Consider the following 14,337-nt stretch of genomic DNA (forward strand, 5'->3'; position numbering starts at 1 on the left):
ATCTTACTCCTTTCTTCCCTATGATGACAAGGAAGCTCCAGCTGGTAATGTTTAGCGTATATGTATACTACTCATTGTGTGAGGGAACCTGCCCTGGAGAGGTCAACTATCAGTTAGGAAAACAACAGGAATCAGAGTTGACTGAAGGTCATTAAGGAATTGAGTTCAGAGGGTCATCCTGCCTGATATCTTGCATTTGCTTCATGAAGACGTGACTGCAAACCGTTCTTCATGCTTGCTAAAGCTAAGGTAGATACTCATCCTCTTTTTCATCTTTTTGCAGAGAAGTGAATATTAAACTGCCTAAGGCTCCATCATGCACTCAGTTATCAAAGCATAGAAGTGCTGGAAAGATACTTTGCAGTTGCAAAAAAACCACAAATTAGTTCTGGCACTCAAGTGCAGGAAAATCCAGTTAATTGGAAATGGATTTTGTTAGACCAAACATTGATGGAGTCTGGATTTGTTCTACTTTTGTTTGACATGCAACTCCGTAATAGTTAGATTAAAAGGAATCAAAGTAAACGCTACTAAATATTCCTCTTTGCAATTTGATCAATACAGTCATTTTCTTCTACCAGATATTAAATATCTAAGTAATACTTATTTTTCAATAATATTTAGTATTTCATGGAAGGAAAATAAAATAATACAGCTTGTCTCTCTGTACCTACTTACGTACGTATTGCAAATTTCCCCTTTTTTTTCTAGATGAAAAATGACCATGACACTGACTTTTGAAGATAATTTGTATGTAATCTTCTAAAGAAAGCCAAGTATTTTAATTGCATGCAGCTACTGACTCTTCTAGTTCAAAGAAGGAAAAAAACAAGCAGCAAAAAGAACAGATACTGTAGGGTGCAGGTTTTTTTTTCTGACTACTCTTAATACATTATTTTTTCTTCATGCTGTGATAATTTATATATGGTCATACTGCCAATGCAATGTGTATCCATCAGAATTGCTGTATAAAGGACAGAAGAGAAAAATGTCACAGCTTTAGGAAGGAAGGATTATAAACACTGATAGGAATGTAAGTCCTGGGGGGAAAAGAAGTATTACATTTGCTGCAGTCATGGTCAAAAATACTGTCAATTACAGTTTAGCTATTTATTTTGATAAAGACATTTCATGTAACCAGACCCTTTGTAAAGCAAATTAGCCATATTAATGAAAAGCATAAAGTATTCATAACTGATAGTTTTACACTCAACTGAAGCAAATGAATGGACTTCAGTGTTAGTTAACATTCACTAGGCTTCTCATTTTATGAATAAAATTGACCTTACAGTGCACATTTAATGTATTTGTCTTGTCCCAATGATCAATGCTCTTTAAGGTGTGGAAATTCAGGTTCTTGTGTTTCTGTCTATGATTCTTCCTTTAGCTCTAAGGCGTATTTCCTTGCTGCTTAAATAGTTGAGAAAGGCTTGAATGAGTGCTAAGACATATTTATCATCCTACGTATCCAACATTTATCCAATAGTTGTGAGAGTCTGAATTAGTTCCTGGCAGAAACTGGAGTAGGTAGAAGGAAGGAGATAAATGCTTCAATTCAGAAAAGATGGTAGCCATTTAATTTTGGTATTTCTTTTTAACTGCAATACATCTCCAGGAGCTGTTCTGTTCAGGTGGTAATTCCTCACACCTTTGAGTCCTGTGTTATGTAACATCTGCTGGGGTATGACAAGAAAAGAACTCATCCAGAACCAGCATGTGGTCCATTCAGGTCTAAATCAAAGGTGTTCTTGGCACTATTTGGCAACATATATGATGCAAAGTAATCAGAATATTGTGATTTTCTGCAGTTTTCCTACTGAGGGCAGTGTAAGTTTTTGATTTATTATGTATTAGGCATGGGTGCAGGGCTGGGAAGTACAGCTTACATTTGCAAAAGCAGATTGTCGTCTTTGCTATATCCTGTTCTTCATTGACCTCCTTTGAAGTAGCCTGTAAATTATAGTTTGCTGTATCTTGTCACCTAATCGTGTTATCAGCTGCTGCACATTTTTTTTAGTAGTTTTATGAACTCGAAAATTGTTAGAGGAAACGGTCTAAAAGCAGGTCCATCTAGGACAGTATAAGGCTACTGTAAGCTTAGGAAGGAGAGGGCTGCTCTTGGAAGCACACACTGGCACATTTCTGTTTTATTTCTCATTTAGTATTTTAGAGACTAAGGCTCCATTTCCTTCAGGGTTTTAGCTCCAATAGCACGTACCATTAAGTTATGTTTTCTGGGGTAAACAAACAGTGTAGGTTTAAATTCAGATCTGATGTCTTTATGTTGGTTGAATAATCTGACTTATTATTGTATATGGTGTACCTGGATGGTATGATGTACACTCTTTCATTGTAATTTCCTATCTTGTGTAATCTGAATTCCATAAAAGCAAAAAACAAACAAACAAAAAACCCTTCATTTCTCTTATCAATACTGTTTTAAAAACAAAAACCCCCGAAAATGTTAATTGAAAATACTTGTTGCTAACAAATGTTAAGAAACTTGAGAAAGCTTGTCTGAACACAAATATAGTCATATAAAGAGGCAGAGCATTTGAAATTGCTGTTGTACGTAGGAAGAAGCTGTTAAAATGTCACTTCATATTTTTAAATGTTCATTTGCAGTTTCACTTTGATAGGTGATTTTAAACTATTGGAAAATCAACGTAGAAAATGTCTTAATGGAATTCCTCAGAAAGCCAAAGACTTATGCTAGAGTTATATGATAATAGTTTTTTTTTTTTTTTTTAGCATGCCTCTCTGTGAACAAGAAATGTATTTGGCTCCAAATGCCTATCTTTATTCATGCAACAAAGGTACGCTACTTGTTCAGCCACCATCACTGAGTTATTGGAAACAAAATGCTCTTTCAGTATTGTTACTGAATCGAATATTTTCTAGGCTCAATAAGATGAGCAAGTATCCTTAGAGAGAAGAAACAATAGCACCGAAATAACATGTTATTTCTAGAACCTCTAAAGTCTTCAATGTGTGTAGCATGTAATTAGCAGCTGAAGTACTGAAGCCTGTATCAGACTAGAAAATGACTAAATCAGAAATAATTGTTCTAGGTGAGGTAAATCAACTTTTCTCTGAGAATAACTCTGAATGCACTTGACATTCTGTGAGCTATTTCCATGAAAATATATTACTGATTTCAATATTTTAGCGAAACAAATCAATATTTCATAATATATGTAAACTCAATGACACCTGAATACTGAGCCTGCCCTGTGTGATTTTGAAAGGCGAGGAGGAAAACGCAATCATTTCTTTCTTCTTCAGGAAACAAAGAATATTTTAGTGGTTCAGGATCTATCCTGAGTTGAATGAGTGAAGATTTGGCTGGCTAAGGACAGGTAAGTATGCCAGGTGCAGGCATACTCTTCCTGTTAACCCTTGGGGATGCTATGAATGTAGTAATTAAGGCTGAAGTATTATAGTAGTATGCATGGGCTCAGAGACACTTGTGGAAAGATACTTTCAAGGCACCCATGTGGTGCCTCTAAAGGACTTGCTTTCTCTTAGTGTAAGCTATTACCAAGTTCATTTGGTGAGGAGCAGAGACAGAGGTGCGATAACCCATGCATGTGTGGTCCCTGAAGAGCCATACCAGTGACATGAGCGGGATAAGTCCTCCAGGAAGAAAATGCTAGCAAAGGGGTAGTAAGAATGGATGCCAACAGTTTGTTACTGGTGGTCCAGAAATGGACCCTGTTGTTTACTTGGATGGAAGAGTTTTAAGCTGGTGGATTTTCTGGTTGGAAAGGTGGCTCCCTGCCACTTAGTGATTTGTATCTACCAGTTCCCAAACTGTGAAATTCTCAATACGCTGTTTGTGTTGCATCTAATTCCTGCCAAACAGTCCAATTTTTGGATGAATGACATGCTTCATAAAGTTAAGAACCTCCTTTTGTACCTAATGGCATAGTAAATCTCTCTCATTTACATGAAGTGAAATATGTTAGCTTTGCACTGGTGGTTCAGAAGCAACATGTTATTCAAAAGCATCATATTATTCTACAAGTGAAATCTCTATACAAAAATGTTTGGGGTGAAAGTGTTCTCATGTTTGACCTGGATTTGTTTTTAAAGCAATTGAAACATTCTATATCTAATATATTTCTTCTCCTTTAAAAAAAAAAAAAGCTGTTTCAGATGAAATCTGTTCAATAAATTCATACACTTTAAAACTATACAAGTTCTTCTCATACACCTTTCTATACTTCTATTGAAGTCTTTCATTTTCACTAATGTTCATAGTATGTTAAGGCAGATCTGATATAATCCCTTATCTTGTATTCCTGACCATTCTACTACTAACATTACAAGTTACAATAAGAAAAGTGCTCATCTGTGGGAGTTTTTCTCACGATCTAATCTTAATAGAAGTTCTTCAAGGTACTTATGTGATTAAAGGAGTATTGTCCGTATCTTCCTGATTTAGGGAGATTAAAACTAATTCTTTAAGAATAATCATTGTTTTGTTGTTAAAGAATGAGCCAAGAATGATAGCTGCTAGTTCTTTCACAAACATAATCCCTTATAGCGTTCTTTTTATTTATGCACAGAGCTGCTGATGAATGAGTGGAAGTAGGATTTAGTGGGATTTAAAAATACTCTCAGTTGAAAGGCTTAATTTAATATGCAAATTCTAGTGGGAATTTTCTTTCCCAAAGAGATTTTATTAGCATTTAGACATTTTAAATGTACAAAACAGATCCTGCTCTAAAGCACAGAAAACAAGTCCCATCAAAGTATTATTGCATTTAAATACAGGCCTTGATAGAAGCTGCATACAAAACTCATAAAAGTGAAATGTAGGCTTATTTTTCTTAAGGCTTTGAGGTGTCTGTCCTATCTCATTACTGACTCTGTTTAATACACTCTTTGAATCTGCTTGATAGACCCAGTAAAGCAGAATGTAATTACCCACAGCTGGTCAATTGTAAAGAACCATGAAGCAAGTGTCAGCTACTGGGCATTCATCCTCATATGGTCTGAGCCTTCTCTTCACAATCTGTATTTGTTATCAGCAGTGATCCTGAGAATGAATGCCTTTCGATTTCCATGAGTGACAGATTTGCTGCAGCTGCTCCAGCCAGGTGTGATAATGCAGATATAAAATTAGCTGTAAATCTGACTAGTTGAATTGGTTTACTACCACATGGTATCTATGAACTTTTTACACCATCTTCTTCCCCCCAAAATTCACAGTGGTTGTGAACAACACATTTGAAACACTCTAGCATCTTCTGTGTCTGTAAGGAATTATTAGCCTTAGAAAACCATTTTAGTACCTCTGAGTATTGTAGCTGAATGCTAGGATAGGATCTCAGGCAGTCCTGCTGTAATATTGTTGGATGGATTTTGTAAAATTGAGAAAAATTGTTGGAATATTAATGTGGTAATAGCTATCTCTGTCAGCTGAGTTGGAGAAATAGCAGCTATCAGTTACTTAGTACTGGTTTGGAGATTCCAGAGGATGGTTTACTGAGCCAGAAAATTGTCTAATAAAGTGACTTTTTGTAGAGATGTTTTGTGTAAATTTATGGTTATCTGCTGAATTACACTCCATGTAATTGTAAAAGAGTTTGAAAGGTATTTCAGCCTTTTCTACTGAGGTTAGAGTGATGGGCTTGGATCAATTAATAAAGAAAATACTTTCTGAAGCAAAGATTGCTTTTTTAGAAAGATGATAACTTACACTCAGGAAGATGACGCTGCTGTTGTTGCATACTTTTAGAAATATTTCTGCCCATGGTGTTTTAATATACCAACTTGGAAGATGAGTAGATAAAGGAAATATGTTCACAGGACTGTGATTGTACCTTCGAGGGTGAAAAGCAAAAATGTACAGTGAAAATAATTGGACTTCTCTCTGATGAAATTAGATAGAAATATGGAGGTTTCTAACTCTTGTATATTTGTAAAATAATAATACCATCTTATAGTTAAGATGGTTGATATTTACAAGCATCATCTGTACATACATCACAGTATTCACTGAAGTGAATAAACAGCCAGTTCTGGACTCATAATTACATAGAAGTAAAGGTCATGCTAGCCACCAGATAACATCTGTTAAGATCATCTGGCTTGTATTTTTCCAAACTATTTGGGTTTCTTTAAGCCATACTGAAACAGCTTGAATCCCCTCTGTATTCCTGAGGCTTGTGTTTCATGTTGGATAGGCATCTTGGCAGGGCAGAGCGGGCCAGGAGAAACCCCAGTGTGGGGGATTGGTGTAATTTGGACAATCCCTGTAATGCTTCTCTACTTACCCAAAAGGGTTTACTCAGCCAAATCTGTAACTTTTTCCAGCTGCAGCTGGCTGGAAGACAGACTCTGATGCTATCAAAGTGAACTTGCTGCAAAATCTGGAGAGGACTTCTTACTGCAAATACGTTCACATAGGATGTCTTAAATCAGTTCTCTACAAATGTAGCAGCTTCCCTAATCAGCAACACAGAAATCTGCATCCCTCTGGCCCCCTTAGCCCAACTGTAAGTGTTTCTTCTGTAGGAAATGCACTATCAGATGAAGTCTACCACTGGGATAAAACTAGCTCACCATAATCATCTATGTAGCTAGTGTAACATTCTTTTCTTTTAACCAAGGCAGTTTTTAAACTTCATCTTAAATTTCTCCAAAAATAGGAATACCAGTTTTCTGCATCCTGCTGTTTGTAGTAGGTGCTTTTGGTTTTGTTGCTTTAACGTTTATATTCTAAGTGCAATTTTAACTTTTGCTGTAGCGGAGGTAGAGGTCTGGAAGGCTCTACATTTTGTTAAAATTCACTATTCAGTTTGTAATCATGTTCCAAAATTGTAGTGCATACTACATCTTTTCTGTTTAACTTCATTTCTAATTCAAATCCAAGAGTATCATATTCTTTTACCTCATGAGATGCTTGTGGCTATTTTTCCCAGTGTGTGTATCAATATATATAGTTGTCTACCTACATCCCCTTTTTTGGACTTCTTCACCCTAGATTACTCCATTTAGCCATTTTATAGCGTACCCCACAAACAGTTGTATCAGCTCAGGCAGGCTGTGAGCTGTGGCAGAGACGTGGAAACAGGCAGAGAGATGAACATGGGAAGCTCTTTAACTGTTTTTTCTACTACTGAAAAGGAAATGTAAAACTGTTCTTTCTTTGTAGAAATTCGTGATTGCAGTCTTGATTCATGCCAAATCTGTAGCATTCAAGGATAAAACAAATCACTCTACAGTTTTTCCAAGCGAAATACTCTTTCTAATAAATCCTCAAAGTTATTTTTAACAAATTGTCCTTACCACGAAAAGATGATTAAATGTTGGTATGTTATATGTATTATCAAAAGACAGCCCAAAGTAACCATTGTTTACGAATAGTATTGTCTACTTTTGTATAGCACAAAGTCATAAAGGGTTTCATAACAGATTTCATAAATCCATGTGACTGTCTAGATCAATAATTCAATAAGCACACAAGAGTATGTGAAGCAATGGGACAATGTCTTTAACGTTAACCTTTTTATGTTTCTTGAAGCATTGCTGTGTGTTTATTCAGTCTTTATAAATCTGAATGGAAGAATGCACCCGAAAGAGCTGATAAATGCTTCAGATGTAAATATGTCAGAGATTCATGCAGTCAGAGTTTAAGGCTATAATGAATAATGCACCACCTAATCTGACCTTTCCTATTTCACAGACCATTACACTTCTCCAAAAGAGATTCCAGTATGGGCTCCTTGTTCAGTCCCATCGTTTGGGATTGAAGCAAAACTGAAAGTGCCATTTATGCCAGTTCACTCATAGTTAACATCACTGGGTGAGAAATCTCAATTATTTTATAACTCTTACTGATTTTAAAATGTTGTTTCTTTAGAAGTTTTTCCTTAATGTTTCCACTTTAAAGTTACTGCAGAGTATTGCTTTTGTAGGAATAGAAATGGAAAATAGTGTTTACCAAACTCATACTTCCTTACATCTAATTACTTGAACTCCTAAGGCCCCTTGTCTGTAACGTAGCGAAACACTTTGTAAAAGGGCTGAGGAACTTCTTAGGAGTGTGCCCAGCAGTGTCAGCAAACAATAGGTGACCTGATCCTACTGAGAGGTGGATTCAGACAAGATCATATCCAAGCATGACAGTAGAGCCAATTTCTACGTCAATATATGTAAATGTATGCTAATTTAAATGGGTAATTTGGCAGGCCAGAGGAAACCCTATTTAGCTGCAGATGAGCAAGGTGACCCAAAAGAATACAAATTAGGATAAAGTTGAAAAAGAGAGAGAGAGAGAGAGAGAGAAAGCTTGATTAACTTTACTAGGCCTGCTGTAGCTGTCTGCTTGTTTATCAAAATTTCTGTAATAAACCTCTCATCTCCCTCACCTAATTTCTGGGAGGCCAGGTGGCAAACATGTAGAGAAATGCCCAGTTTGTGAGGCTGTGTGACCAAGTGGACTAGTTAGGCAGTGGCATGACACTTTGGCAAGTGGGATTTATTCTGTCAGACAAAACTGCTTATGCTAAGTGCTTTCTTCTAAAGCTTGTTATGCTGTACAGTTTGCTTGACTTTATTAAAAATGTTCCTTTGATTATTCAGGCAAACAAAGGAGGAACGCGATAGCTCCTCAGGAGCACGTGCTGGAAGCTTTACAGCTTCCCCTGGATAAATATCCAGCTGGGCGCACTGAACAGTGGCAGCTGCCAGAGCACTGGGGTCTGTGGCTGTCCCACTGTGGCAGGCTGTGGTCCCTGCAGGGCATGAGAAATGTTATTCCAGGTAGCGAAATCATTTTGGGTTCTGGGAGTCCAACTAGGAAGGGGGTAGTTTTCTCATGTTGGGTGTTCTTAGACTTTTTTCTGCATCTGGTTGGTTTTGCTTCAGTTGGTGCATAAGTGATTCCCCTAAGATGCTATATTCTCTCCAGGCTTGCTCTTAAATACTACATAGAATTCAGGCACAGTCATGTATCTATGATTACATCTGCTTCTATACTATATATAAAATCAGTTCTGTCCTTTTTTATTTGCAACTTGGAAGGAAAACCATGAAATAGAAATTTATGTAGCTCTGTCATTCAGATGTATTTGATGCACTGTACATACTGATTTATAATTTGTCTTTAACATAAGGATCGCCTTACTCTGTGGTGTAAAATACTTCCATTCCCATATCTGTTTTCTCACAGTTTTAATGTTGTTGAATAAGCAGTGTTCCATGCTCATAATTATGATTTTCTATATTTTGTGAGCCAGTCTAATGACATAGTAAATACCCATTTTCATATGGTACATAAATATCCAGTTTCATAATTATCTAGGCATATGTCATGCATATTGACATTCAGTAAACACTAATAAAATCAACAGAGTTTGTGTTTACTTAGCATGTTGTACTGAATAGCTGTAACTGAGTGCTATTAAGGTAGATGATGTATTGTGAAAAAGTGTACCGGGATCATTTCATTTATTTAATGTTATACTTTGCAATGTTTATCGCCTTTCAGACTGGGGATTGTGCTGCATATGGTATCATTTTTCTGCTCCGTATCATGATATTGCCATGCTATTAGAATAACAGCATATTAACATTTGCCATAAAAGTGCAATTTAGTCTTTCAGAGTGAAATTCATGGCTGGGCTTAGGGCCAGGATGAGGCTTGTGAATCTCCCAAGTCCTACTTCAGCTCTCACATCAGTGTAAAAGCGTATACAAACTGTCACGCTTTCTTCCTTGTTTAGCCTGGTGAACAGATGCTTTTGTATATACTTTGGTGGTGAGGTTTGTGCTCTGAACTGAAGGGCGCTAGTCTAGACGTATAGAGGCCTAAAATACATGTAGGTTCCCACTGTTCTTTCCCAAACCATATGCACAGCATTGTGGGTCAATGCAGGACTCCACTAAGGGCTGTGAGCTAGGTTATACCCATCCCTGACACTGTCACTGTGGGAGCTTCTTGGTTGGATAAAATGCCCTGGGCTGTGATTAATCCTTGTTATGAGCGAGGGAAGCTGGTAAAGTCCAGCAGCGCTGGAGTTGCTGTAATTCAGTCTGTAGGAAAGACAGGCCTTTGCAGGTATGCAAAGTAAGGGCAGCGTCAAAGTAGTCACATATTGCACCCTTTGGATTTCTTCCACATGAATGAAATAAAAAAACCTCCTTATAGAAGTGGTATTCTTTCTTCAGAAATCACTTAGAGCCTGTTATTAATGGCGGGCACATGGTAGTCATGAGCTAACTGGCTGCTTGTGCAATACATGCTGCTGAGACTGAAAGTGTCGAGTTAAAAATATTACCTTGCTGGTGTGCAAAGACATCTTTGCAAGGCTGAAAACATAGGAAAAGCCATTAAAAATCAGTGTAAGTGCAGGAACTGAGCTTGGGCAGAGGTATTTGATTCTTCAGATGAATGGTATGCTGACTTGAGATACAGGAAATCTAACATCAACTCTTGGTGAGCCAAAGAAACCTTATTAGGTTTAGCTTAAGCTTAGAAACCTTATTAGGTTTAGCCTAAGCTTAGTTCATCTTAGGCTGAACTGCTCTCTGTCCAAACTGCTCAGTCTGGAGAATGAGATTTGTAAAAATGTTCTTTCCTCCCTGAAGGTGTGGGAAGCTTGGTTAATTATTGTCTGTGTATTGCCTTACAGTCCTGAGGAGGTGGCTAAGAAATGCCTGCTGTGCTCAAGAGCTGTAGGAATGAGTTAAAGCTGTTCTTCTGTGCACTTTAAAAGGCACTTGTCTCTTGAAATCCTGAGAAACCATTAGTCTGTTATGTCCTTCAAGGTGACAATAATCCCAGTTTACCCAGATGAGGGAAGGCTGAATAAATGGCCTGTCTGCATGCTGTGACACAGAGTTGGAGCTTAACGCGAAAGGCATAAGCGTCTTTGACAGGATGCACACTCAATTACTGTGACGCCTGATGTCCTGGAGATGGAAGTGTTGCTGACCACCTTGAGGGTGTGATCCAGAAGGGAGAAAAGGAGGTTTAGCCTGCTCTGGTGAAAGATGATTCTAATTTAATTTCTCACCATTGCAGACATGAAACAAAATATTTCCTTAGAAATAAATAAAAGGGAAGAAAGCTATCTTGAATCTGTTCAAAATTATTTCTTTACAGCAGCCCATGATATACAATCAGTACTGCTTGTAGGCACTTTTATGGGCACAGTAGATCTAAACTTTACATAACTGGGAACATAAATTTAGGCCTTCTCCAGATGAAGCTTGCTATGCTATAAACCTTTTGTGCAGTTTGAGTTCTATCTAAATAACCCTTCATTAAAATTCACACTGCAAGATGAGAGGGGTTGGGGAGGTTTAAGTGAAGATCAAGAAGATTAGAATAGAACAAACAGAAGAGAAAACTACAAAGAAAAATAAGCTGGAGTGGTTTGTGCATGTGGCTGATGTTGTGTGAGGGAAATTAAAAGAATGACTTTAAGAAGTTGAAGAAAATCAAAGGAGCGACACAATTCAGTAATACAGTATGGTACATTTCTTTTAAATTACTTTACTTTAAAACAACAACTTGCTGTATAGTCATTTTTGTCTCCAGTTGTTTTTCATGCTGTCATCTTTCAAACTACATGTATATCTTTACATAAAGGATGTATAGCAGTTGACTCCTATGTACGCAAAAATCCATTTTCCTTATGCTTCCAAACTCAAAGCAGTGAGACTCAAAGCGATCAGATCCCTGGGGCAGAAGAGTTCTTCTCCATGTACACCCAGACTGCATTGACTTGGCGTAGGAATGAGCGGCTGCAGATTGACTGCACCTATCCAAGCAGCCCTGGGCTCAGCCCTGTGCATCTGCAGAAGGGAAACTCATCCATTGCTAGCCAGTGTGTAAGTGCTCCACTGCACAGTTCCCGAGGAAAATGGCATTTCTGTACAGTGGATGCAAAGTTGAGGGGCGGGATGCAGCTGATCTAAATGTTACCTACATTTGTGGTAGCCTGTGCTTAAGACTGCCATTTTGGGAAGAAAAAATCCTGAAGAAGCTTTGCTTCACTTTGATGGCCGAAAGGCTTCTGCATTGTAATTTTAATCAAGTGGTCTGGTGGAATAGATACAGGCAGACTCCACAGGCTCCGCTGCTACTGCTCAGCTGGCAAGCTGTGCGTATGAGTCTAGCAGAAACTTCTAAAGGTGATTTTCCCCACTCCTTCAATCTCAGCGATAGACAGACATCATCCTGAGTCTTTAAGAAGTTGAACACTTTTATGATAAGCTTCTGCAATCCCTATTGATATGGAGATCAATAAACATGATTTGTATTTTAAGAGCAAATATTTCTTCCACATGCTGTTTCAGGGGGAATACATATTTTGATATTTGGGGCCAGTCCCTACATTTATGAATAATCCCTACTGACTTGGATGAGAGCTGGCCACTGCAGCAAGGATATGTCCCTTGTGTCCCTAGTCTGATCAGATGGATGGTCTGTTTGCAGTGTGGAGAAAACTGCACGTCTCATTTTTGTGAATCTGCAGTTGCATCTATCTAATCAACACAGTATGTCTCCTTCCTAGATCCCCAGCAGGAGCCATACTGCACAAAACTTTTGTTCGTGGATAGTCTCTGGAACATGGTGTTGGGTAACTGTCTCCCAGTAACTGAATGTAGAAACCCCTGTAATAATGAGCTTTGCATAATCTGTGGGGGAGAATAACTTTATTAATGAACAGTTCAAGGATAAATTTATAGTTAGGTTATTTGCTTGCATATTGATGCACGTGTGTGGTCACGTGTGGGAGAATTGCTGAGGAAAGCTCAGCTTAGAGAATGGGCTTTGCTTTTCTTTTTGGCGATAGGATTCTCTGTTCTTAGTGAGGCAGAGGTTTCACGCTAAGCTGTACGGCATGTGGAAGTTGCTGTGCATGCCTGAGGCCCTATGTGAGCTTCTGGTGGAAGGCAGCTCCTGCAGGGTGTGGCAGGGCAGGGGGCAGTGCCTGCGGCAGCACGGGCAGCCGAGATGCAGCTCTGCAGCTGCATCAGCCTATTGTGAAAAACATGCCCAGATGCTTAGCATTGCTTCCTGAACTGCAAGGGTGTAGAGTAAGACTTGCTGCAGGGAACGCTTAGATGATTTATAGGAAGATATGTTCCCATCCAAAGGATTTCCAGAAAGATTTTGACTAGCACAGAAATCAGTACAAATCAAAACTGTTCCCTGGAAATTCTTGAACTAGAAAAGGACAAAACTTACCAGCTGAATAATTTGCTGTGAGTGGTTTGTTCATGTCTAGCTCTCCTGTTTTCTAAGCACCTGGGTATTATAACAAATTACCAGGTAAGGGATTTATTCATGCTGTGGTTTGAAACAATCCTGTTGTCTTTTGCTGTGGATCCAGCCTACTGAGCTGAGTGACAGCTAGTGCCCCGAGCTGTCTAGAAATATTCTCAGTTATAAGTTTTTATTTTATTATTATTGTTTTAAATTAAATATCATATTTTGCTAGTAGTGATGATAGTGGTAAGTAGGCTCCAGGGTCACTGCCAGTGCTCTGCTTAATGCACTGTGACAGATAGGAGCAGCTGAGCAGCCTGCCTATGTAACTATAAACTTCATAGTTACTCGCTGGGACGAGCTGCCGCAAGGGACTATAAGAGATGATTACTGTTCAGGGAGCCTTCTCTGTGGAGAGTTGTTGTACCCGTTTTGTCATGGGGAATGGTTAGCCCGTTGCAGGGAGGAAGCTGCGGGCCTGGCAGTATGCATCATTCGCAGCCCTCAGGTTCCCTGGGAGAGGCATGCATGGGGCACCGCAGGCGTCCCTGCTGCCAGCCACGTGGCTCTGCCAAGTGTAAGGATTGTGTTTGAGGTGCAGAAAGGACACGGTCCTTTTACATGCTTATCCCTTGAAGCAGGAAGCTGTGATTTGTCACTAAGTCAGTAAAATAGGCTCTACAACTAACTTTCCAGTGTTTAAAGAGAGTTTTTTTTTCCTAAAGTATCAGTACCTCCAACAAACAGCCTATGCTTCAATTATATGAATAAAAGTTTACTTTGATATGTAGGTTTCTGCTATATTACAAAGATTTTCTGTTTGTGCTGCTCAGTTATGAAAGCAGAGTTTGTAACACTTAAATTTGCACATATTAAGGCATGGTGTTTGCAGCCTTTGTGGAATATGACTTTGGAATTTCCTACGTGGAAAAGACATTCAGATCAATGCAGATTCATAGAAAAATGAGTGCTCCCTAGCAGGAAGCAGTGCTACTTCCCTGGTAGCATGCCACCAGGTTTTGTTGTGTTGATGCTGTGTAAGCTGTTATTTCGTGTTCAAAGGTATTGGAATCCAGCCCGCTGTTACTAATTTAGAAGGGCAG

Source organism: Anser anser, assembly GCF_964211835.1.
Source record: "Anser anser genome assembly, chromosome: 8".
Lineage (NCBI taxonomy): Eukaryota > Metazoa > Chordata > Aves > Anseriformes > Anatidae > Anser > Anser anser.